The sequence below is a fragment of the Armigeres subalbatus genome, chromosome 3 (genome assembly GCF_024139115.2).
Source record: "Armigeres subalbatus isolate Guangzhou_Male chromosome 3, GZ_Asu_2, whole genome shotgun sequence".
Taxonomy (NCBI): Eukaryota; Metazoa; Arthropoda; class Insecta; order Diptera; family Culicidae; genus Armigeres; species Armigeres subalbatus.
Genome location: NC_085141.1, coordinates 146,275,206 through 146,301,020, shown reverse-complemented (window position 1 = coordinate 146,301,020; position 25,815 = coordinate 146,275,206). Strand labels below are relative to the sequence as shown.

The following is a 25,815-nucleotide window of genomic DNA, read 5'->3' as shown; positions in this document are numbered from 1 at the left end:
TTAATATCTCGAAAATAATCATCTTAATCGAAAAAATATTTGGTAGGCGTAGTAGCAGTCACCTTCCTACATAACTGGTACCAAATAGATTTTCGTGAAAAGTTCCTGCTTTTGAGAAAACCTGCGTGAGATGTCTTTCGCCATACAAACTTCAGGTGGTTAACTCATACTGGCTATTTTTACATATACGTTAGCGCATGGATACGGCAGTGGCGGGTAGGAAACCAACCACTGTATGTGATTCATTGAGAGCGATTTCTGCAAACCATGATTAGCATCATGCAAAACGTTAATGATTACTTATTCCATCCATTGCTACGATATAATTCGTAAATTGGACAGTAGCGATACTCATGTTTTTCTTTTGAAATCCATATCTAGAATGCTATCAGAAATCAAAAAGGGGAGGGGCTCTTGATTTCAGTTGAAGATAAATTTAACCAAAGCATGAGGATTACTACTTCTGGGCACGCTCATCTTCACCGTAACTAGGGAAAGAAAAAGAATGTTGATGTGGTACTTACTTAAGAAAGGCCGCTGACTTTGCGACACCCTCATAAGTAGCCCGAAGATAAATATTGGGGAGGGTATCCGTTTGATCAGGCTTTGCCTGGAGCTGTCAATGTGGGGTATACCCCGTTAGGCATAAGTACGTTAGGCATAATGGACGTTAGGCATAACGGACATTAGGCATAATGTACGTTAGGCATAATGTACGTTAGGTAAAAAATGACCCAAAGAACAGCCCATGACATAAAGAACCCGTCAATGTGACAAATCTTACTGCGTAACACAACACATTACGATGTCTACCCAGTGTTATAGGACTATCGATTCTATCACAAACGCCCGAATGACAAAACTCGAATGTAACACATGCCCGAATTCCATTCGCACGAAAAGACCAAACACCCGAAAAGACCATTTGTCCGAATGGACCATTCACCCGAATTGGTAGTACAACCGAAAAGATTTTTTTTAGAAGAATAATTTACCACTGAAGTTAATCAAAAAATATATGATCGTTTGTTTTCTTCTTATTTTGCACTTGCTCGAATTAACTAAAGTATATGCACGTATATGGGTACAGGACATAAGGTCGAAAGAACGAAATAATAATATACTTTATGATCACCTTGATGAAAATGTTGGTTTGACTAAATAACTCTAAAAAACAGCCTACGTTTGAAAAAAGGCAAAATTTCAGGCAAATGTAACACTGAAAATGCCAATAACTATAAAAATGTACAACTCGCAAAAACATCCCATGTTTGAAAAAAGGAAGAATTCTAGAATTAATTTTTATCGGGTAAAACACAAACCCCAAACTTTTTTTATCGGGATCTCATCAAAATGTTGAACTTTTACCGAGATTCGCACGGCCGTGCCCTAGCAGACATGTTTTTGCCGAGATTTCTGTCAAAGTTGCTAAAAATCTAAAAATTGTATGTCTCGCTCGATTTCGATTATCTATCATATATAAGACACGATGCCGGTGAAATCCATATCTTAAAGCATCGATTTTGCCCAGCAGCATTGAATCGTTAAATAACATTGTTTATACATCTTACTTGTTCGCCATTTTGATTAAAACATGGTTTAATTTCAAAACATTGAATGTTTAAGTAGTGGATGTTTATTATTATAAATATAATCATGAAAAAACAATATTAAAATACATTAATCGTGTTTATAATAAGAAATTTTATAGAAAAACATTAGCTGTACGCTCAATTTTGTCACATCTAATAGGCGTATTTTGAGATTATTTTCCAAAAAATGAACTTTAGAGAAAAAATTTCAAAAATTTTATGTACGCGTACATTGAAGGAAGGGATGAATATTGAAATGCATTAAAAACAACCGAGCCAACAATTAAATTTCCTTTGGAATTTTCGAATATATTCATCTAATCCATGCTGGACGCTCAATTTTGAGAGTGACTGTATGTGCGTGCCATTGAAGAAGGAACCAAATTTCCATATGCTTTATTCCGGACAAATCAAGCTCTATCTGGTGAAAGGGCGAATGTCGCAAGAGAGAATTCTCTTCGTCGATTTTCCATCTTTGAAATAAAAGTGACAAGAAGAGGATTTCTTTGCAGTTAATCACATCAGAATGCAAGTTCGCATTGTTTTCTATCGTGCTTAGGTGATAAACCACAAAGAAATCCGCTGCTTGTCACTTTTATTAAAAAGAGGGGAAGTCGACGAAGAGAATCCTCTCTTGCGACATTCGCCCTTATTCCAGATAGAGCTTGGAATGCGAATTAAGATGAAATAAGTTATTATTCGGGTTGCAAAATGGTGAGTTGACATCAAGGAAGGAGCGTCCAATATAGCTCTGGTTCCCACAAGTTTCTATCTCACGCTTCCGCGGGTCGACAGATGACAAGACCACCAGATAAGGGTTGAGTACTCAGCTGGTTGTACAGTATGTTGTCTTTCTGACATCAGCTATAGAGTGAGAAGGTACGTCCCGAGTGTCTGTCTACCAGAAGGTGCAGCTTAATTGTTTCAATACGGATGGGTCATATATATGACACAAGACGAAAATCAGCTGTCAAAAATCAGTTTTAAGAGATAGAGCCTTGCTTTCTTCAGCAAAAATGTTCAAAATTAACTGCTCCATCCAGGAAGAATATTGCACAGGTCAGGTTACGGACACTACGACGATCTAGAGCATCCAAACTATCCTTGAGTTGTAGTTTTGATGTTCTTAGGAATCAAAACCATACTTTAACATATTCTTGTTAAATAATTGAAATTGAAATGCTTAATGATAAATTTCGGTGCCTGCCCAGTGGTATAACAGATCTTTTTTCAATATCTACGGTACTCCAAAACGTCCTTGAATTCAGATCTTGATATTCAAATCGATCAACAAGAAGATCTACGATGTTCTCGCTATTTTTATGAGTTGGAATAGCTCCACGGGACTTCATTACACCATTACAGACATACTACAGAATTCATTCGACATCTACGACACTCAAAACTATCCTTGAGCACAGATCTTAATATTCAAATCCATCAACATGAAGATTTTCGATGTCCTTACTAGTTTTATGAGTTGGAATAGCTCCAAGGTACCTTGTAACATCATTACAGACACACCAGACATTCGATCAATATCTACGACACTCCAAACTAACCTTGAGCACAGATCTGAACATTCAAATCGATCAATAAGAAGATCTTTGATGTCCCCACTATTTTTTATGAATTGGAATAGCCCCACGGTACATCGTAACATCATTACAGACACACCACAGAATTCGTTAAATATCTACGACACTCCAAACTGTTCTTGAGTACAGATCTTAATATTCAAAACGATCAACAAGAAGATCTTCGATGTCTAAACTATTTCAATGAGTTTGAATAGCTCCAAGGTATCTCGTAACACCATTTTAGACACATTACATAATTCATCGAGTTTTTACGACACTCCAAACTGTCTTTGAGCTCTGATTCTAATATTCAAATGGGTTAACAAGATGATCTTGGTAAAATAACCTAATAACACCATTACAGACACACTACACACTTCGCTCGACAACTACGACTCTCCAAACTATCCTTGAGTACACATCTCAATATTCAAACCGATCAACATGGAGATACTCGATGTCCCTAGTAGTTGCATGAGTTGGAATAGCTCCACGGGACTACAGAATTGGTTCATTATTTACGAAACTCCAAACTGCCCTTTAGTACAGATCCTAATACTATTTCTCAATTATTTTTATGAGTTGAAATAGCTTATTTATGGTATCGTTGCTATCCTGTGAATGTTATGATTTTTATATACTGGTGTAATGATGTCCCGACACAAACTCGGAAACTTATGAATCACGCGGTTGCTCTTGTAAACCCCCAATATCTGATCTCAAGAATGTTTTGAAGTATCGTTGATATTCTGGGTATGATGTATTATGTATATACTGGTGTAATGATATCAAATGGGACTTCATCAACTAACACACAAGCTCGAAAACCTATGAATCACTCTGTTGGTCTTGTAGACCTCCAATATCTGAACTCAAGAATGATTTGGAATACCGCAGGAACTCTGAAAATGTGATTTGTGTATACTGGTGTACTTATGTCCCGTGGGGTTACTCCAACTATCACACAAGCGCAGGACCCTATGAATGACTCCGTTGGTGTTGTAGACCTCCAATATCTGAACTCAAGAATGGTTTGGAGTACCGTAGCTTTCTGGGAATGATGAATTTCTTATATACTGTTGTATTGATGTCCCGTGGGGCTTCTCCAACTAACACACAAGCTCGGGAACCTATGAATCACTCTGTTGGAATTGTAAATCTCCAATATCTGAACTCAAGGATGATTTAGAGTACCGCCGGAACTCTGAAAATGTGATTTGTGTATACTGCCGTAATCTGAAAAAGTAACGTATATGCCATTTTCCAAAAATGGTGTTAACGAGTAGTACTCATAGAGCTCTTTAACAGAAAAATGGCAAACATGCGTGTTGTAATTTGGCTGTTACGTCACTTTGTCAATTACGACAGTATACTGGTATACTGATGTCCCGTGGGGTTGCTCCAACTATCACACAAGCTCAGGACCCTATGAACCACTCCGCTGGTGTTGTAGACCTCCAATATAACTCAAGAATGATTTGGAGTACCGTAGCTATTCTGGGAATGTTGTGATTTCTTATATACTGATGTAATGATGTCCCGTGGAGCTTCTCCAACTAACACAGAAGTTCGGGAACCTTTTGAAAAATTCTGTTGATCTTGTACACCTACAAGATCTGAACTCAAGAATGGTTTGGAGTACCTTAGATATTCTGAGAATGTTGATTTTTTATATACCGATGTAATAATGTCCCATGGGGCTTCACCAAGTAACACACAACCTCAGGACCCTATGAATCACTCTGTTGGTGTTAAAGACCTCCAATATCTGAACTCAAGAATGGTTTGGAGTACCGCAGGAACTCTGAGAATGTTGTGATTTGTGTATACTGGTGTAATGATGTCCCGTGGGGTTGCTCCAAGTATCACACAAGCTCAGGACCCTATTTTATACACCTCCAAGATCTGAACCCAAGAATGGTTTGGGAATGTTTATTTTTTTAAATACTGATGTAATGATGTGGGGTTTCTACAACTAACACACAAGCTCAGGAACCTATCAATTACTCGGTTGGTCTTGAAGACCTCCAAGATCTGAACTCAAGAATAGTTTGGAGTTCTGGTAACACTGCGATGTGAAAAAAAAATAGTTTTATTATGTCTCAAGTATCATTGCCAACTCCATATTAGGATTGAGGCCCCGTAAAACGCTTTGTTGTTTGTTTAGATCATCAAGTTCTGTACTCAAAAAAGGTTTGAAAGCCCTAAAAGATCTTTAAAAAAATATTTTCCCCCGTATATCTACTTTTTTATGGTTTGCATTCGTTTTTGAAGCAGTATGTATGATATGGAAATATGATTAGTTTCGGAGCATGTTATTAATAAAGAAACAAATATCCTAGGACGTCTGGATTTTGGGCAGGATTTTCCTCCCAATTCCTTGCAATATCTTGGTCTTCGTATTTAACATGATTTTCCCACTGAGGGATAGACTTCCCGTAATGCTGGGTAAACACCTTTACGTGGTGCATTACGGAGTAAAATCTACCATACTGTGCTCTAGTTCTTAATATTTTTGTTGATACTTATGAGTGACGGAAGAGTATGGAACGACTATCTTTTGCTCCTTTTGGATGGAGTCAATGGAGTACATTATAAAAACGAAGCTCAATCTTAGGCTGGTTTGGAATCCGACGACATGAATCTCCAAGCTCCAGAGCGCTCATTAATTAGGAAAGAAGCGGATACGAATTTGGTGGATCTGCTGAACCCTCTGACTGATTAGAGCTCTGTGTAGAAGTGAAATTCCGAAATGGCAAACGCAATGGAATCAAATCTCTGTACGAAAACGAATTCGGAACTCATAAGACGAAGCAAAAACATTTTTGAACTTCAGTACCGATGCATGGTCAAAATCATTATTACCGTGCGGGACCGAAATCCGTACAGCACCGAAATCCGTCCACCTTATGAGATAATAATAAATTAAAGGGGGTTAAAGGTAATTAATGTAGAAACAATTAATCTTATCCTGTTCAGATTCTTGGCAGTAAGCTTTTAGGGCATAGAATTGGAGAGAAGGCTTTGAAATTTAAACAAGAAAAATCAAAAACAAATCTCCACCCACCAAACGCGGAGTTTGTGCCGCCATTTTGTTTTCGAGTAGAGCATAATTGCACCAAAAGTAACTGTGTTTTAATTGCTAATTGCGAATCATTACATGAGATAAGCGGAAAACAAATCGAAGGGATCGCTTATCAAGTTGCGTATCGAACTATTTACAGTGGTAGTTTTGTCAATCAGACTGTTGCAATTTAAATATTTAGTTGAAAAATAGCTGTACGGATTTTGATCCTTTGATTCGAAATCCGTCCACGGTGGACGGATTTCGAGTCAGGAGTAGTTGATTTAATTCATTATTTTATCATGTTTTTCGTAGTTTTAAATGAGTAAATGTCAAACACTTTAAAAGTAGAAGCCTTTATGTCCTGTGTCAATGACAAACGTTTTATTTACATTCGATTTCTATTTTCTAATGACTTTTTCATACACTAAGGTGCTTAACTGTACGGATTTCGATGCCCCACGATATACTACTTTTTGTTGAAGCTGAAACTGATTGAGGGGCGCGCCTTTGAGAGTTGCCACCTCTCGAACGGTATCAATAGCGGTACCTCAATCTAAAGAGGCCTCACACTCAGTTTGAGAAATATATGAATAAAAACGACTTCATCATTTCTTTTCAATAGAGCGGGCTTGGTAGTCATATGGCTACTGCTTCTGCCTCATACGCAGGAAGTCGTGGGTTCAATCCCAGGTCCGTTCCATTCTCCTACTTTGTATCTTTCTCTATATTTCTCATGTTCTAGCAATCGTTAGAACTGGAAATGGACTTTCATACCGTTTCCATCTCAATTCCTAGGCCTTCAACTTGAATATTCTAACAGTGCCAGAATTCGACATGAACTATAAAGCGCGTTTCCAAACATCCAATTAGAAATGCCATCAGTTGCTTTCTCCTATCTATCACATTGGCAGCTCGTTAACCAAGACGGCCTCTCGAACCTAACCCAAAAATTCCAATAAATTTCGCATGAACTCGTGGCAAGTGCAGAGGTATATTCGGCTTGCAGTGGGCGAGTGATTGCATCATCATTTCCTCCCCCTTCCCTACATTGACTTGCATTCTGACGTGGCAGGCTCCAGTATGACCTAACAAATGAGATCACTTGTACATTGAAGATGTGAGCTAGTCCCAAGCAAACATCTGTTGGTTCCCTGTGCAAGAACAGCTGATCTGGTCATAATGGAGTAGCAACTACGAGCAGTCAATCAAGGTCAAGGTCAAGGTCAAGGTCTTTTCAATAGAAATGGAGTAGAAAGACATACACTAAACAAATGACACGGGTGCACTACAAAAGTTCAATGGAATGGACGCAGTAGTTCATCCCGAACCAAAAAAAGGATGGACGCCACATTATTATATATTTTTTCAAAACGTAAACTGCTTACAAACACAACCTACAAGCATTTTAGAGAATTCAAATAATTTAATTACCATAAGGATTCGTTGGAACTTTCACAATTCTGTACGAAAATTCTTTATTAAATATAGCGTAAGAAATTTTATGGCCTCCGCGGCATATTACTTTTTTAATCAAGTGAGGTTATGTGAGCAAATAGACTGGCAAATAGCTCACACAACCTCACTTGATCAGTACAGTTGCTGATGAAGAAAGTGTGTAGCCGCCAGTTATTCTAAATACTCATGCTCCTCTAATGTGAACGTGTACCATACACATGTGGAAGTGTTGGCTTGACAAATGGATTGCGAGTGATTTGACTTTGCGTCCAACTTGAGATTCTCGAGCTCATTCAGTAGTCGCTAAGTTGCGAAGGCCGACGGAGGTCCTTCGTAGCTTAGTTGGTTAAAGCACCAGTCTAGCGTACTGAGGGTCGTGGGTTCGAGTCCCATCGAAGGAAAGTAGTTACCTCCAATACATTTTTCAAATCATAATCTTCCACATAATGTACATATTCACATCTGAGTTTTCAGAACATTGTAAATTAATGTCCAAGTCGGGTGGTTTAATCCCCAGAAACAGGCAATTACCTTTAATTGAACTGTCATTTATTGTTTATTATGTTAAGCATCTAAATGCATAATTAAACTTCAATTTTTCCCATTGAAAAAATATTCTGTTCGACTGAGTTGCAAATTCGGGCGTATGGTCTTTCCGGACAATTAGTCTTTTCAGAAAAATGGTATTCGGTCATTTGTTACATTCTGGCGTTTGTCATTCGAGCGCTTGTGATATAATAGGACATTTGGCCGAACAAGTTAATTGGCTGTATATGTCATTTGGCTAAATAGGTCTTAATTGTCTTATTTGTCTTATTTGTCTTATTTGTCTTATTTGTCTTATTTGTCTTATTTGTCTTATTTGTCTTATTTGTCTTATTTGTCTTATTTGTCTTATTTGTCTTATTTGTCTTATTTGTCTTATTTGTCTTATTTGTCTTATTTGTCTTATTTGTCTTATTTATCTTATTTGTCTTATTTGTCTTATTTGTCTTATTTGTCTTATTTGTCTTATTTGTCCGAGTCGAGTCAAGTACGAGATAAGTCTTCCACAAATTGAAAATGAAGTAAAATGCTAATTCCTGCAGGGTGACACGAATGTACTACTGCAAAGCATAGATTTCCAATAACACAAACACATCTAATACGATCGAAAAAATAATATTCAAACATTTCTAATCAGTGCAATCGATATTATCATTAGGACCAGTGCTTGTGACATCCAACCTACCAAGAAATACAAATCACTTTCAATTAATTAAACCAACCGGTATCGGGAATCCACCCCTTCTGATCCGGAAAGATTGTCCCGCTTAACATGATTATCACCATCATCGGCAGCAAATCGTCCAGCTTGGGCTTCGCCCGTAATGGGGTTCTGCCTCTTGGGATGACGATTTAATTTTCTCCTGTCCACTGCTGACACCGAATGGTATGCTTCGGGGACTGCTACCACCTTCAAGAATTCAACCATTTCTCGTTTTCCGAATGTGGGGTATTAGATAACAGCAGCCATTATCGCTGGTCATTGTTACGGTCATTTGAGCAATGTTTAGTGGGACATTAGTCGGATTCTTCGATAACCCTACTTCTGCTGGACAACCCTTTTCTCTGACTCTGGGTGGCGATTCAATTCGAACGCACCCCGTCAGGGTGAGATGACTTCCTTGCTCTTACTCTGATTGTAGGTTGATGAATGTTCTTCTCATATCTCATTGAAATCACCCTCTAGCTTTGCACTATGTGTTGGGGCGGGCGAACACAAGAATGGCAAACGGACATGGGATGACCAACGAGGCTAATCACTCTTGAGATTTGTTTACGGTTGGTGTTTGGGCCATCTAACCTCACCTTGTAAGGAACTACATGTTTTACATTCCTGGCTAATCGGATTGAACCTTTGTCGGTTAGTTATTCCGGGTGAGATTAAATATGTAGAGCTGGGAAAAGTAGGATTATAGTTGTCCTACACGTTACAAAGGAGTAAGGGTTATGCAATACATAAAAGTTTGGTAGGAGGAACAACGATTGAAGGCAATATTGTAGTACTTGCAGAATTTTTTTTTCAAATTTGTTGGAATGCACACTATTTACGAATCATCTGTCCAGTACCTTTTATGCTAAAAATAAATATACCAATAATAACATCTCTCACCATTCATTGATGTGATAGCCAGACTCCCCTCCCAAGCATTTCCATTGGGCATCATTTGTTCTGCTACTATTCAGTTAGAGCTATGTAGTGCCGATCAAACTGCTACCGCGTATAGTCACATGTCTTTCCGACGGCTGTATTCCGCAGGCTCTGAGACGATCTTCTGCTGCCAGGCAGGGGTAGCACGATGCGACGCCGAGAGCGATTTGTATGATGGATTTGTATGACGTTGATTTTTATTCTTCAAGCGGATTTGCCCCAGCAGTCGATGGCGTTTACCGAGCAAATGAAATGAAATGAAATTACTTAAGTGCGGAGCCAGCAGCCGCAGCTCCTGTGGACGGGCCGTGAGGAGGGTTCGGTGGGATAAGCCGTGAAAAATGAGATAAGAGAGATAAATGATGGCAATCAGCGTTTAGTCGGGATGTGAGTGTTGTTTCGTTTAAAAATCGTTGGCAAATATTGCCTTACAGGTCACGGGCGGCCCTTTGATGCTGCACCGCGACGACACAAAACAAGTGCGAAGAAGCGCCAAGAATGGGCGATGGTTTCATTCATAATAGGGCCGCGGTTGCACAATTCCGCAATGGAACACACGTCGTGAACTTTTCCGAAAATCATCAGCAATCCGTCAGATGTCCGGTTCGACCATTAATTAACCTCAGCTGCTGATGAGCCCCCGTGTGCTGCTCTGGCGAGTGGAAATGATGCAGTAGCAGAGACAGCGGCAGCCCATCTTAATCCCACTAACGTAGTAAAGCAATTAGCAGAAATGTAATCATTAGCATCCCCCTGTTCTGCCGGGATAGATAATCTCCGGGAAACTAGCGGCGGAGGAAAACAAGAACAACGAAAATGCAATGCAGTGCTTCGGAAGCTGAAATGAATTTAGATTGAACTCCACGGGGGTAATAGTGAAGTGATTAATCATTTCGGGAATTCTTCTACTGAGCAGATATTCTCTTTACGAAATGGATGAGTTTCAACTCATTGCCATAAAAATTGTTACTATTCACGAGTGGATGGCGCCGGGAGTAGTGGGTAGGCCAAGTAGGACATGTCCTACGGATGAATGTTCCTGAGTGAGACGATAGGTTTGATTTCTAGGTCTACCAAAATATCGTCAAATTTTAGGTAGTTTAACGTACGTAGTTTTGAGGAAATGACAGATGTGCGACGCCTCCGTAACGCGAAAACGCGAGCACTTTGAAACTTGGATTCCGTCAGGAGTAACCTTAAACATATTTATTTATCATGGTCTGATTAGTCAGAACGCCAACGCAATGCCAGTGCACTGGATGTCCTGGATCATATGTTTCGAATCAAAACAAACACGATGCTACGCACACCAACATATCCAATGACAGATGGAACTGAAAATGTTTTTTTTTTCAGGGTTCGGCTTGGCACTGACCCAGGTTTAAAAACGAATTCGACATAAGGTTGCTTCATTTTTTGCAACATGCCCTGCCTAACATATCTTTTCTATTCCTGCTAACAATTTTTATTAAAAATAATTTGTTTTGCAGTGTTTCTCATTGTTAAGGATTACATTACCAATTAAGTTCTAAGAAAAACGGATAATTTGTTTTATAAATGGCGGTAGCTGCGAACGTGGTGTAGAGTAAACTTCTTAATTTTAAGTTTGTTATTCGGATCAGCTTTCAAAATGTCGATAAACTTGTTCACATGTTGAAGGTTTCTTTTAGACATTTGATACTATGAAATCTTGTGCAAAATTCGTCTGTAATAATGATAGGGAACCATCATAGTAAACTGAATATCTATATCTATCTATATCTATATACATAAAAATTAATTTCTGTCTGTCTGAACCTCATAGACTCGGAAACCACTGAACCGTTCGGCGTGAAAATTTGTATGCAGAGGTTTTCGGGGACGGGAAAGGTTCTGAAGATGGTTCGAGACCCCTCCTCTCTTTGGAAAAGGGGGCTCCCATACAAATGAAGTATAAATTTCTGCATAACTCGAGAACTAATCAGAGAATAAATCAATAGGGGAGATACGTATGAAATGCGCCGGTTGGGTACGTTTTCTTGGTTATTAACCCAAATTTTGTCTCAAAATCGTTAGCGGCTGGAGCCAAAAAACATTTGTAAGCCGTTACGCAGAAAAACTTTGTCAAAAACTCTGTGTTTAAATTTTTAAAAATAAAATGTTTTTTTGGCTCTTTCCGATGTAATTTCGGTGTTTACGTCAACAATGCTTTTTCTTCACATACAAAAAATATTTTCTACTTCCTTTTATTAATCAAAAATATTGACTACCTTAAAGTATAAGACTGACACTAATCTTTTGCAAAAGAGTGTGACTATTTCAGTGAAAAATATTGGAATATTTTGATTATCATTTTTGGGTGGCGCATATTGACCAGCGTCGTCCATTTTCAATGAAAATGCATTACATATTTTGGAATAAAATTGTTTTCTTGTAATATTGTTGGTTTTTCTTGAAAGTGGTTAGACCATATAATGATTGATGTGCAAGATTATTGATGAACACTTCAAAATTACACTATTTCAGATGAAATCACCATTAAATTAAGATATTAGCTTAGGGGGCGCATATTCACCGCATCTCCCCTAACGTTTGTGGGACGACTGTTTCTTTTGTATTTTAGAAAACAAAAAAAAACGGCTACTCAGTCTAAATTTAGTAAAACGAGTATGTTATTTACCCAACGTTTCGACACGGGGATTGTGTCTTCCTCAGGGGGAACTGTAAATTTTTACTATTACTATTTGTTTTACATGTTTGTCAAGTGGAACTTACAATATTGTCGTTTTTTGTCTATTGTTTGGTGTAACTTTAACTGTCACCGTTTAAAATTTTGGTTTGTTGGTCCATTCTGTGGATAGTATATCTCTAATAATGCTCATTTTTCATTAAAGAATTAGGTTTTCAAAAATCTTACTCTTCGGAACCACTGCACTTAAAAATGTTTGTACTCGCCGGCAATGGCGCTATTTCTACTCAACCCCCTATCCTGAATATTCTATTGGTAACCTGCACTGTCGAAAAAATGTGGGCAGCAGGGACTATGTCCAAGGGCTTGACGATCCCTCCCCAGGCCATCTGCGAGTTGTGGCGCCTGCCTAGGATGTGGTGGGGTTTGACAGTGGGCCCTGTTAAACCTCTATAAAAAGCTGCATGTATCCGCAAGTAGGCTCCGCCAAAGCGACCGTGTGCCGCTCAAAGCGCACAAGCCCAAGTCCTGGTGTTAGGTGGGACGCTAAACAGCCCTGACACGACGGCCCTCCGACGAGACAGGAGGTTTGCGCAGGCCCAATAAGCCGCCTTTAAAAACAACTATTACGAACGACATAGAAGATAATACGACTCGATACAATCGGCAACGACCTAGGCGACGAATAAAGGATCACGATTGGAAGCTTGGAACATGGAACTGCAAGTCGCTAGGCTTCGCAGGTTGCGACAGGATAATCTACGATGAATTACATCCCCGCAACTTCGATGTCGTAGCGCTGCAGGAAATCTGCTGGACAGGACAGAAAGTGTGGAAAAGCGGGCATCGAGCGGCTACCTTCTACCAAAGCTGAGGCACCACCAACGAGCTGGGAACCGGCTTCATAGTGCTGGGAAAGATGCGCCAACGCGTGATTGGGTGGCAGCCAATCAACGCAAGGATGTGCAAGCTGAGGATAAAAGGCCGTTTCTTCAACTATAGCATCATCAACGTGCACTGCCCACACGAAGGGAGATCCGACGACGAAAAAGAAGCGTTCTATGCGCAGCTGGAGCAGACATACGATGGATGCCCACTGCGGGACGTCAAAATCGTCATCGGTGACATGAACGCTCAGGTAGGAAGGAGGAAATGTATAGACCGGTCATCGGACCGGATAGTCTGCATACCGTATCGAACGACAACGGCCAACGATGCATAAACTTTGCAGCCTCCCGCGGAATGGTAGTCCGAAGCACTTTCTTCCCCGTAAGAATATCCACAAGGCCACATGGAAATCACCTAATCAAGTAACGGAAAACCAAATCGACCACGTTCTAATCGACGGTAAATTCTTCTCCGACATCACGAACGTACGCACTTACCGCAGTGCGAATATTGAATCCGACCACTACCTCGTCGCAGTATGTCTGCGCTCAAAACTCTCGACGGTGATCAACACGCGTCGGAGTCGTCCGCCGCGGCTTAACATTGGGCGGCTACAAGACGGTAGACTAGCCCAAGACTACGCGCAGCAGCTGGAAGTGGCACTCCCAACGGAAGAGCAGCTAGGCGCAGCATCTCTTGAAGATGGCTGGAGAGATATTCGATCCGCCATTGGAAGCACCGCAACCGCTGCACTAGGCACGGTGGCTCCGGATCAGAGAAACGACTGGTATGACGGCGAATGTGAGCAGTTAGTTGAGGAGAAGAATGCAGCATGGGCGAGATTGCTGCAACACCGCACGAGGGCGAACGAGGCACGATACAAACGGGCGCGGAACAGACAAAACTCGATTTTCCGGAGGAAAAGCGCCAGCAGGAAGATCGAGACCGTGAAGAGACGGAGGAACTGTACCGCGCTAATAACGCAAGAAAGTTCTACGAGAAGTTGAACCGTTCACGTATCGGCCACGTGCCACAGCCCTATATGGGGAAGGACATAAAACGCAACCTTTTTACTAACGAGCGTGCGGTGAGCCAACGGTGGCAACAGCACTATGAAGAGCACCTGAATGGCGATATGGCAGACAACGGTGGCGGTATGGTAATGAACCTAGGAGCACGCGCGCAGGACATGCGACTTCCGGCTCCGAATCTCCAGGAAATCCAGGAGGAGATCGGCAGGCTGGAGTTGACCAACTACCAGCAGAGCTGTTTAAACACGGTGGTGAAGCACTGGCTAGAGCGCTGCATTGGGTGATTACCAAGGTTTGGGAGGACGAGGTTCTGCCGCAGAAGTGGATGGAAGGTGTCGTGTGTCCCATCTACAAAAAGGGCGATAAGCTGGATTGTAGCAACTACCGCGCAATCACATTGCTGAACGCCGCCTACAAGGTACTCTCCCAAATTTTATGCCGTCGACTAACACCAATTGCAAGAGAGTTCGTGGGGCAGTACCAGGCGGGATTTATGGGTGAACGCTCTACCACAGACCAGGTGTTCGCCATACGTCAGGTATTGCAGAAATGCCGCGAATACAACGTGCCCACACATCATCTATTTATCGACTTCAAAGCCGCATATGATACAATCGATCGGGACCAGCTATGGCAGCTAATGCACGAAAACGGATTTCCGGATAAACTGATACAGTTGATCAAGGCGACGATGGATCGGGTGATGTGCGTAGTTCGAGTTTCAGGGGCATTCTCGAGTCCCTTCGAAACCCGTAGAGGGTTACGGCAAGGTGATGGTCTTTCGTGTCTGCTATTCAACATCGCTTTGGAGGGAGTAATACGAAGGGCAGGGATTGACACGAGTGGTACGATTTTCACGAAGTCCGTCCAGTTATTTGGTTTCGCCGACGACATTGATATCATGGCACGTAACTTTGAGAGGATGGAGGAAGCCTACATCAGACTGAAAAGCGAAGCTAAACGGATTGGACTAGTCATCAACACGTCGAAGACGAAGTACATGATAGGAAGAGGCTCAAGAGAGGTCAATGTGAGCCACCCACCACGAGTTCCTATCGGTGGTGACGAAATCGAGGTGGTTGAAGAATTCGTGTACTTGGGCTCACTGGTGACCGCCGATAACGATACCAGCAGAGAAATTCGGAGACGCATAGTGGCTGGAAATCGTACGTACTTTGGACTCCGCAAGACGCTTCGATCGAATAGAGTTCGCCGCCGTACCAAACTGACTATCTACAAAACGCTCATAAGACCGGTAGTTCTCTACGGACACGAGACCTGGACGATGCTCGTGGAGGACCAACGCGCACTGGGAGTTTTCGAAAGGAAAGTCTTGCGTACCATCTATGGTGGGTTGCAGATGGCGGACGGTACGTGGAGGAGGCGAATGAACCACGAGTTGCATCAGCTGTTGGGAGAACCATCCATCGTTCACACCGCGAAAATCGGAAGACTGCGGTGGGCCGGGCACGTAGCCAGAATGTCGGACAGTAATCCGATGTAAATGGTTCTCGACAACGATCCGACGGGAACAAGAAGGCGAGGTGCACAGCGGGCAAGGTGGATCGATCAGGTGGGGGACGACTTGCGGACCCTCCGCAGACTGCGTGGTTGGCGAAGTGCAGCCATGAACCGAGCTGAATGGAGAAGTCTTTTATGTGCAGCACAGGCCACTTCGGCCTTAGTCTGATGATAAATAAACTGTCGAAAAAAACCTTTCGAAGTTTATAAACTTACCTTATGAAATTTAGCCACAAGAAAATTGATTGAAAATCATAAGGTTGCCTATTGAACTGGATGAACCTGAATGAATTATGTCCATAATGAAGCATATGTTTTTCTTGAAGTTGTCTTTAAATTTTCATTGATCAACCTTATGAAATTTGAAAAGTATGAATTATGAAATACTTATTTACTAAGTATGAAAATATTCTAGATTTATTTTATATGACAATAAAATTTTAATTTAAAAACAAAGAAATTATATGGTTTTTATTAAATATTTATATTGCTGTTCCAGAGAAAATTTTCCTCTTTCCGGTTGAATATTCAAACTACCGCAGCTGTCACTTCATACTTTTTCTCTGCTGTTTGGCATGGCACTCTACGATGACAACGCCCAATACCAGGTTTTTGTTTCAGTGTGTCTCAGATTTGCATGCTTGCGGTAGAACTTTGACAGCTGCGGAAGAACTTTGCGGAATCCGTAAAATGAAAATTTTTAAAAAGATCCGCAATATCTTTATTTAAAGCAGCAATAAGAATGACATATTCAGACTGAGAGCTGAGAAATTTTATAATGATGATCAGGATTTTAAAGTTAAATATCGTCTCCAGAAAATCTATCGGAACGGAACTTTGAGGTGTTACATATCTGGACGAAGCCATATGCCCATCGGCTGCAAACTAGCCCATGTTCAATGCCTTGCTGACAAACTACGATCGTATGACCTCTCTGTAGTAAATAAAGCTTATTGTTTGAAGTTGAGTTTTACTAGGGACAGTAGGGGCAATATGAACCACCCTCAATTTGAGCTTATTGACAAGGTTTATCATGTCAAAGTTATATGAACTTTAAGAAAATGCTCCACATATGCCTCAACGTAAAAACCGCTTTTATACTCAATTGAAACATGAAAATATTACGGATAAATTACAATATCGTATCACGTATCACTGCGGTTGGAACAGAGAAAATTACTGTAGACCAATGAAATGTGTCTGAGCAAACGATGAAGAGTGGCAAATCGGTACGGTCCGCTGTTGTAAGCCGCACATCAATCTAATTTTCTATGGAATACACTAAGCTGTTGTTGCAATAAGAAATATCATATTCAATTCATCCATATTTTATTACATTTGAATGATGATTTTTTGAACTTTTCAGTCCATTTCGGAACGATTTTCTTAGATGGTCCATATTGCCCTGATCATCTCTAGTTTAACACTTTAGAAGTGCGCGAGGTACGTGCCGAAACTTTTCACATGTGAAAAACTACAAGAATTACTGGCCACGCAAATCTCTTCATCGCAAAGCCGCTATTCCAAAGAACATGTCCACTTAATTCAACACTGCTAAAAAAATCTATATAATGTTTATGTGTGACCGATATAGATATTTGCAATTACATTAAACCAATATATTTTATGTGTGGGCCATATAGGAAATGCATTTGTGATCACACATAAAACTTAATAAGTACCAATCATACACTCTATTACGCTTGTTAATAATTTGGAATGAGGTTTCCTTATATAAATTATTCATCAATTTAACCTTTTAAGAATGAAATGAAATGTAATAAATAATAAACGAATCGAAGTTTATTTATTTGCAAACTTTATTAGCATTTATCATTTACAAGTTCGTAGCGCATAATGCAGATATGTAACACCATTAAAGCGGATAACTGGGGATAATAGTAGCAGAAGCGAAGCAGTATCTCCGTATCTCAGTTCTGGCAAACCCATATCAGTGCTCATCTTCGGGTTTCTTCCATTCCGAATCAGCTACTCATTGTTGGATTCTGGCCATAGAATGTGTAAACCGCAGCAAGCAGGCTCGTACTCGTCCTCCGGATTGCGTCGTGAGATCCCTGAGCTCAGTAGACTGGTTCTGTTACCATTTTTCGCTGCATGCCCCCTCCGCCACCCGACTGCACCCGCCTCCAGCCAGCTGGAGAAGCAGTTTATTGGATTCTGATGTTTTGCCTCCGCCTTTTTTTCCCCGAACAGAAACGTATTCTAGCGATACCACTTTCCCTTAGCAGCACTCTTTCGTCACCGATTTGAAGATTATTTTTCTTTCGCACTTGATTAAGATGACCTGAACTCGGCACCGAAAACGCATACAGAACCAAGAACCGTTCTTCTTCTCGAATTACCTAAAGGTAATTCATATGTTCCACCGAAAACTGCAGCACTGCGATGCGCGTTCCACGACATAAACTTTTCGTTACATCCTGGTTACGCCTTTTCTCACTGGCGATTAAAATTGTGCTCATCTTCCGGTGTCTTCCATTCCGAACCAGCTAAATATTGTTGGATCCTGGCTATAAAATGTGTAAAGCAGTGAAGATGCGGGCTGCAGCACACCCGTTATGTTCCAAACCGCAAACGTTGCATGTTTTCGATCAGATTGTTACCAGATTTTGTCCTGTAGATGGTTTGCCTCTACATTATTTTAAAGCACGCCGGACACCTCTTGTTTGCCAATTGTTCACCGCTCACCTTCCGGTTTCTTCCTGACTAAACCAGCAGATCTTTGTTGAATCCTCGGATTTGTTAGGAGCAGCAGGTAATCAAGCTTCGGCATACATTCGTAATGTTCCGAACTACAGGCGCTCTAGATTTTTTTTTCGAAGGGACGCGGTGTACAAAATTTCACGACGATCAAGTTTCTTGCTGTTGCCTCTTTCCTCCATGGTGCTGCATCTAGGTATTATTTAAAATGAAGAAAATGAAACAGGAATTCATGTTTAAAGCAGTTTGGTTATATGATGCCTTTTACCTACCTAAGAACGAGCCTGCGAAAAATAATATCTTCGCCAGATATGTCATTGCCACACACGCATTCACCATTTTTATTTTTCTGTTTTACTTTTTTCGCATGGTTCGTAAAAATCAGTTTATTATTCCCGCATGTTCAATTTTATGTGTGAGGTGTTATGGTTTTTAACCATTAGTCTCTACACATATTCTTGAAAAGGGGTGCAAGTATTTTTGATAACGATGGTTTATTAAGGGTAACTGTATAAATATGTGATTTATGAAGCACTAATAAAATGTATGGTTTATGCTTTCTTGTGGTTTTATGTGTCGCTACATATATAAAAAAATATTAGTTTTTTTGTAGTGAAGCTTATCGTTTGTGTCGAGTTATCGCAAGTGCAAGGCAATGGCTCTAGGGAAAGAATGCTGAAGCAGCTGAAAGAGCAAGGACATCGTTGACATAACTAGTTAATCCCACAGCAAATGCCGGATGCTGTCCTTTACAAGCAGCTAAACAAACTGAAGGAACTAGTTTTCCAGGACTTGAGGCAGCTAAATTATCCATCTTCCGGGAAAGTTCTCAATTTCGAGTCACAAAGTTTCGGCTACAGCAAGCTACCGTAGCAGTAACTAAAATGGATAAGAAAATCACGTTTAGCAAGTTTAAATAATACAGTTACTGATATATAAAATTATATGTATGTATTACGTATACATTGCTTAGTGCTTACCGATATTTTCTGTACCTTCTTGATTTTCTGGTTGAAGATTTTAACGTCCGAGATGTTATTCTTAAAGGACACATTGTTCGACGACGAAGCTTTAGCTTTTCTGTAGTTGAAAGATTTTCTTCTTCAATTTTATTTCTTTCCTATAATTAAATAAAAGGTTGTAGCTTGTTATAATTCTACATTTAAAAAATCTGAATCTCACCTCTTTTGTTGCATCCGTTCATTGTATTGGACCTGTTTATCTGCCTAAACGGGTTTTTCTGAAACCGGAAGAAAGTCCTTTTTCCTAATCATCTGTCCGGTCCACCTCCTCTTCACGCACTTTATAAACACTAGGAATAGGCTATTGATGCGGGTGGCTGAACTTCGGTGTCGTGAGTTACCACGGAGACAACACTTTAAGGCTCAAGGCTCCATAACTCTGTTTTGAAAATTAATGACGTTATTGCTTGTTAGTATTGGTGAGGCAACTAGTACGAAAAAGTGACGAAAATTTGAGGTGGGTGGAAATGGGGTGGTAAAAGCTTGTCAGCTGCTACATAATGCTGCCAGATGCAACAAAATGTTTACTTTTGAGCATTTATGAAATATTTATTATATGGAAACTTATTTTAAAATTCTTCATACACCACTGGGCTTTCAACATACAGTGTTGGGGAAAGTACAGTAAAACACTTAGATTCTCCGAATATTTGCATTTTATCCGGTGAAATTTCGTGCACCGAGCACACTAAGACAGTTTCCCAAATTAATGTATGACGAAGTTATGTCTTTTTTATTCTTCATCCGCAGACTGTTTGTTTGCTGCTGCGTGAGTCTCGTGCCATCCATCCACACTTTCTTGTGTGCAGTCCAAATAGAACAGAATCGAGTTAAATTAGGCTGTGGCACACAGAAAGAGTGCTAGCCACAGATACTGATTTATTAGTTCTAATCTGTAAAATGAATAAGAAATAAGTAATAAGTAAGGAATAATGAAACCAAAACCGATTATACGTTGAGAAATTATTCTACGAAAACATTGTGGGGGGGGAAAATAGTAAAAGTATGCGCTGTCGTCTTCTTGGTCGAGGCTGCTGCTGCGGCTGCCGTGGTTTTGTTTTTTTTTGACTGCAAGGTCGGATGAATGGTACGGTTAAATTAAATGTCAACCATTCTCCACCCTGCCAACAGAAGCTTGCAGAAACTTTTCTTTTTTTCTGGTTGATTCGATTAATTCCACAAACCGCAATAATTATTTGATTAAATAAATCTGGCAACGATGAAATGATGATTCTTTTCTTGTATATGCATAAAGTTGTTTGCGTGTCGACTAGCATATTCGATGTATTGTTTTGATATTTCTAAGTTGCTTTGCCGAGATTTTGAGCGCACTATTTCACCTAATGCGGTAGTGAATTTGGGTGTTCCGAATTTTGCAACATTCACAATACGTTGAAGGCCGTCTCTCACTTCAAATTTTTTAAAGCAGTTTTTGTTGGTTTTTCGACATGAAGTGAAGAAATTGGTGTTCAACATCAAAGACAAAAGTGAAAGTTAGGTAGTGAATCATGTTTAGTTGTGATAAAATCAAGAAATAGGCGAGAAAAGAACAAGTGAAAAACTGAGTGCATGTTCAAAATAAATGTATGGGTGTGATTCGATCGTTCGGAGTTGGTGTGTGTACAATTAGTATACGAAAATTTGTCTAGGAAAAAAGCAGTTTTAAGCGCTTTTCAGTCAAATAATTAATAATTAATTAGCTAGGTGAGTGAAAAATTAATATAAAAATACCATGAATACACGTTGACAGAGTTAAGTTGGTGAATAGCAGTGAAATATTGAATTTTGGCTAAAATTGTATTAGTATTAGTGCGAATGAGAACAAAATCATCTTCATCATCAAATTGATTACGGTTTATAGAGCCTTAAGTTGTAGCTGATGCGTTTTTGATGATCTTCGGAGAGTTGACATCGCCAACTACCAACTGTGAGAGACACCCTATTACAACGCCGCATTGATGATGGTAATGATGACTGTAACCACACTCACACAGGTGAACTATGTTACGCATGCGCAAGTATCTTTTACTGCAGAGCTAGACATGTGTGAGTGAACATTACCGCGGAGCGAGGCTTTATAATACATCCGACCGTTGGCACGGGGCTTGTCTGCATCCAGTGCTCGTCGAGGTAGGTTGTGGCTCCCGGTGCAGCCGGTTGGGTGATTCCGCTTGTGAACCGCGTTTGCGGAGTTGCACACCAACGTTTGTAGTGAAATGGTCGAATCGATTTGATAACAACATTCCAGATATTTGACCATTCCCTATAGTGTTGATGCGCCTCGTAGTTTTACTAAACCATGAGAAAGGGAGATTCAAACTGAATTCGTGGGGATTTAGAGTAAAATATACCTACTTACAGTTAGTGATGGCATGGTAAAACACCGGTCCGGCAAGGGAGAACGACAAGGCCGATGGGGCCGAAGTGATGCATTCCTCTAAAATCATATGAAAAGTAGGTGATCGCTAGACGTATTTTCGACAGCGTAAGTTCTTCCCAGAAACTTTCGAAATGGACCAGTATCCAGTGTCTTACGTCAGTTTCACGGTCGATTGCGCACCACTCCACAATCAGCGAAAGTAAACTGGATTCACCCTTCATAATCCGGTACCGTTCCGTATGCCCAATGAAAATGCACGCTAACGACAAACAAACGGTAACTCTTCCGCGTTATCATCAAGTACTAGGTGCCGAAGAAACATACAACTGATGAAGCTTGTCCAAACACAATATCCTTCTGACTGGGAGTGACAAGGGAGCTCACTGAGAAAATTGATTCCATTCGATTCCGATGTCTACATTGCAGTGAAGGTTTTTACATCCTGTGCGTTGTCAGTCTGATGAGTAATTAACTGTACAGAATTCCTGATACAGCGAGTACCATCTCAAGTTTTGCTACACAATTGACATCCGAAAAGAATATTATTCATGTTCACCAGAATCCAGCTACCTACTAAACGGGTAACGTCGGCGATCCCTTTGGGAACTGCGCATATGATATAGATCCAAATTGTTTTGCAGGATTTCATTCCTCCTGGAAATATCATCGGTGGTGTCAGTTGTCTTCGTTTAGAGAGAAATGTTTCCGTGATTGCGGCGGCACATGTGCTGATGCATTATTGGCCATGAACGCTGTGAATGAGAAAGCAAAGGATATGTATGAAAAACTTATTGACATTTTTTTAAATTTATTTCTAGTAATACCTTTTCCGGCGATATTCTACTAGACTATTAAAATCAGAATTATAATAGTCTTTCTTAGTACGCCATCATATATGATACGTATACGGCTAGGGCTCAATCAGTTTTCTGTAAAATTGTTCTTCTGGATGAAAAAATCGAACTGAAGCGCGCGATAATTTTGTTTGACAACTGCCAAAATGAACGTTGAAATGAACAAGGTTTGTTCATAAGAATGCCTTATGAATATTTTACATAAGGAAAAGTTACTAATTTCATAAGGCAGACTTATGATCTCTATTGGTGCCTTATGAAATGAAAATAAAATGAATTCATAAGGTTTCATAAGCGTTGCGTTGAAAATCGAAAGGTTTTTTTCCGCCAGTGTGGTGCCCTATCGTAATAATTGTTCGTTGTGTTCATTCCTTACGTTTTTGGTGTTCATTTATGTTCTTTATACTGTGTAGTATTGCTGCGTATGTTGTACTAAGGTTGTCTACGTCGGCTCGCTTATTAACCGTGTTGTTGGTGTTGGTGATGTGACACATTTCGAGAAATGGGAGTATTGATGTAGCTGTGATCTACGATCTTGGTGTTGTCTAAATCGAACCTGTGATCTTGTTCCACACAGTGTTGGATTAGAGCTGTTGTCGTTTCTATTAGATTTCTAGCTGTTGTATCGGTATTAGTATCTTTTTCCTTCATGATTTTTTCTAGTTTGTTTACATTCGATTTGTGCCCTAACAGTCGTTTGTGTCTAGTCATACCTATATAGCAATTGTTACAATTTTTGCATGGAATTTTGTAAATTACGTTACTAATTTCTTCTCTGTTTGTAGGATGTTTGACTTTCGTGTGGAGATCTTTGATGGTGCGATGCTGTTTTGATGTCACTGTTATGTTGGAATAGTCTTTGTTGAGAATTTTTCTTATGCGTTCTGTTAAAGCTGGTATGTATGGGATTGCTCTGTAAATTTGGATTTTGCTTGCTTCAGGTGCATCTTGGCTTGGATTGTTCATAATCGGTTCGGCGTTGGTGGTGATACAGTTTGGGAGAGACGATGAGATGACATGCTGAGGGTGGAAGGGATTCGCTGGCATAATGGCTGGTTGGATTGACGATTGATGCAACGGTTGGCTCCGACTGACTGGGTGTGGGATGCTGACTTGAAACTGTGGTGGGGTGGTGGAGGGTTGCTGGCATGATGGTCGGCTGGGTGGAGGCGGTGGGCTTTCGTTCATCCGTTGTGGGTGGGGATGTTGATTTTGAGTGTTTTGGTTGCTATTGGTTACGTATAGATGCAGTAGGCGGTTGTTGGCATGGACCAACAGGAAATAAGATATTCCAAGTTTCTTAATATGTTGTATATTAAAAATTTTCTGTAAATAACAAAGTTCATTAGATAAGCATCAGCTACAAATTGTTTCCACTTACGTTTAGTATTCTTATTCCCTTCGTTTTTCCTAGTTTTGTTTTACTATTAGTGTAATTCTAAACCTGCAATTGCATCGCATTAGGATTTGATTATAGGACTGTGAATTCTTATTGGAATTACCGTTATTTAAGGTTTGTGACTAGTTATCACGCACTACAGCTATGAATCTTAGCTAGCTTCCAGCAGTGATTATCCAGCTGACCTCACCTACCAATTACATGCTTTAATTGAGTTTCATACAGATTCAAATCTGGCTTACCGTGGATAGAAAGCTGAACTTTATATTTAGGCACCTAACGGGCTACCGTATGCTACAGTAGATTAGTTGAAGGTTATCTATCCCAACATTAGGAAATTAGCTTTTGTTATAAATTCACTTTGTATTCCATCTTACCCTATTGAATTTCAAGAAACTGTTATCTAAGCTAGTCGCACAATATTTCATATAGTATCTAGAAGTATCCGTTTTATAATAATTTGTAATTCACAATCATAACAATAGTTCGCATGTACATATCACCAGCTAACAGTTTTGAGTCGCCTTCGATTTGTTTTTGTGTTAAAGAGCTGATTGTCAAATCGTTCTTCCGAGAGCTGGTTGCAGCTGCATGACATATATTGATTGACAGATATACCTACACCGTATTATTCGGCGCGCCGACCAAGGGGTCGTTACAGTGGTTGATGAGCTGTTTTGGGTAGTTGTTTTTCCGAAGATGACAGTGTATTGTTGCTGCGATTTCTTTCATAGGTTTGTTGTTCGTTAGCGAGCAGACCCTATGAATGAAATTGTTTGCTACGTTTATCTTATGCTTTGGCTGGCTAGTAAAGAATAAAAATTAATGCAGGTAAAATAAAATTTTATTTTAAAACATTCGAATATTTAAAAAATAATCGTTTTTTTCGATCGATCGATTAGTTGCTGTTGATTTCGTATTAATCGAATGCCATGAAATAAATATTCGATTTTTCGATAATCGATTAAAGCTATGTCCATTTAGAATCCGGAATAATAAAATCATCTGTATCTCGGTAACGGATTGACGTACAAAGAAGGTTAATACATCAAAACAAGGGTAATTCACTGTACTTTAAGGAAAAATTATTGATACAAATAATTTCTTCTTGTTTCTAGTGAAAATTCGCACCTTCTTCTTTATTCCTCTCATCAAAAGTTGCACACCTCCGGAGTCAACTTCCTTGGCACATTTGTTCCACATTTTTGTTATCTGAGTCGCGTCTCGAGCTGTTTTTCCACTTTTTCCACTTTTCTTAAGCTTCCGCTGCATTACTGCCCAAAATATCTCGATGGGCCGGAGCTGTGGGGAGTTGTGTGGATTTATGTTTTTATCGATGAAATCTTCGTTATTATCGCGGTACCACTGGATGATCTCCCGGCTGTAGTGGCAACTCGCCAAATCTGGCCAAAACTTCACGGGACCATTATGAGCTTTATGGAA

General features: G+C 40.1%; 1 long non-coding RNA gene and 1 other non-coding gene across 2 annotated transcripts; one reads left to right on the top strand and one right to left on the bottom strand.

Annotated features, from left to right (window-relative positions):
* Positions 1-8,021: 8,021 nt before the first annotated feature.
* On the top strand, positions 8,022-8,095 carry Trnaa-agc (transfer RNA alanine (anticodon AGC)). The gene has a single exon. It is a non-coding gene; the product is annotated as a tRNA-Ala (tRNA).
* An 11,218-nt stretch (positions 8,096-19,313) lies between these two features.
* Positions 19,314-20,185, bottom strand: LOC134225666 (uncharacterized). Its single transcript, XR_009983299.1, has 3 exons — positions 19,900-20,185; positions 19,698-19,837; positions 19,314-19,596 (listed from the first exon to the last, which is right to left on the bottom strand). It is a non-coding gene; the product is annotated as an uncharacterized LOC134225666 (long non-coding RNA).
* Positions 20,186-25,815: the final 5,630 nt, after the last annotated feature.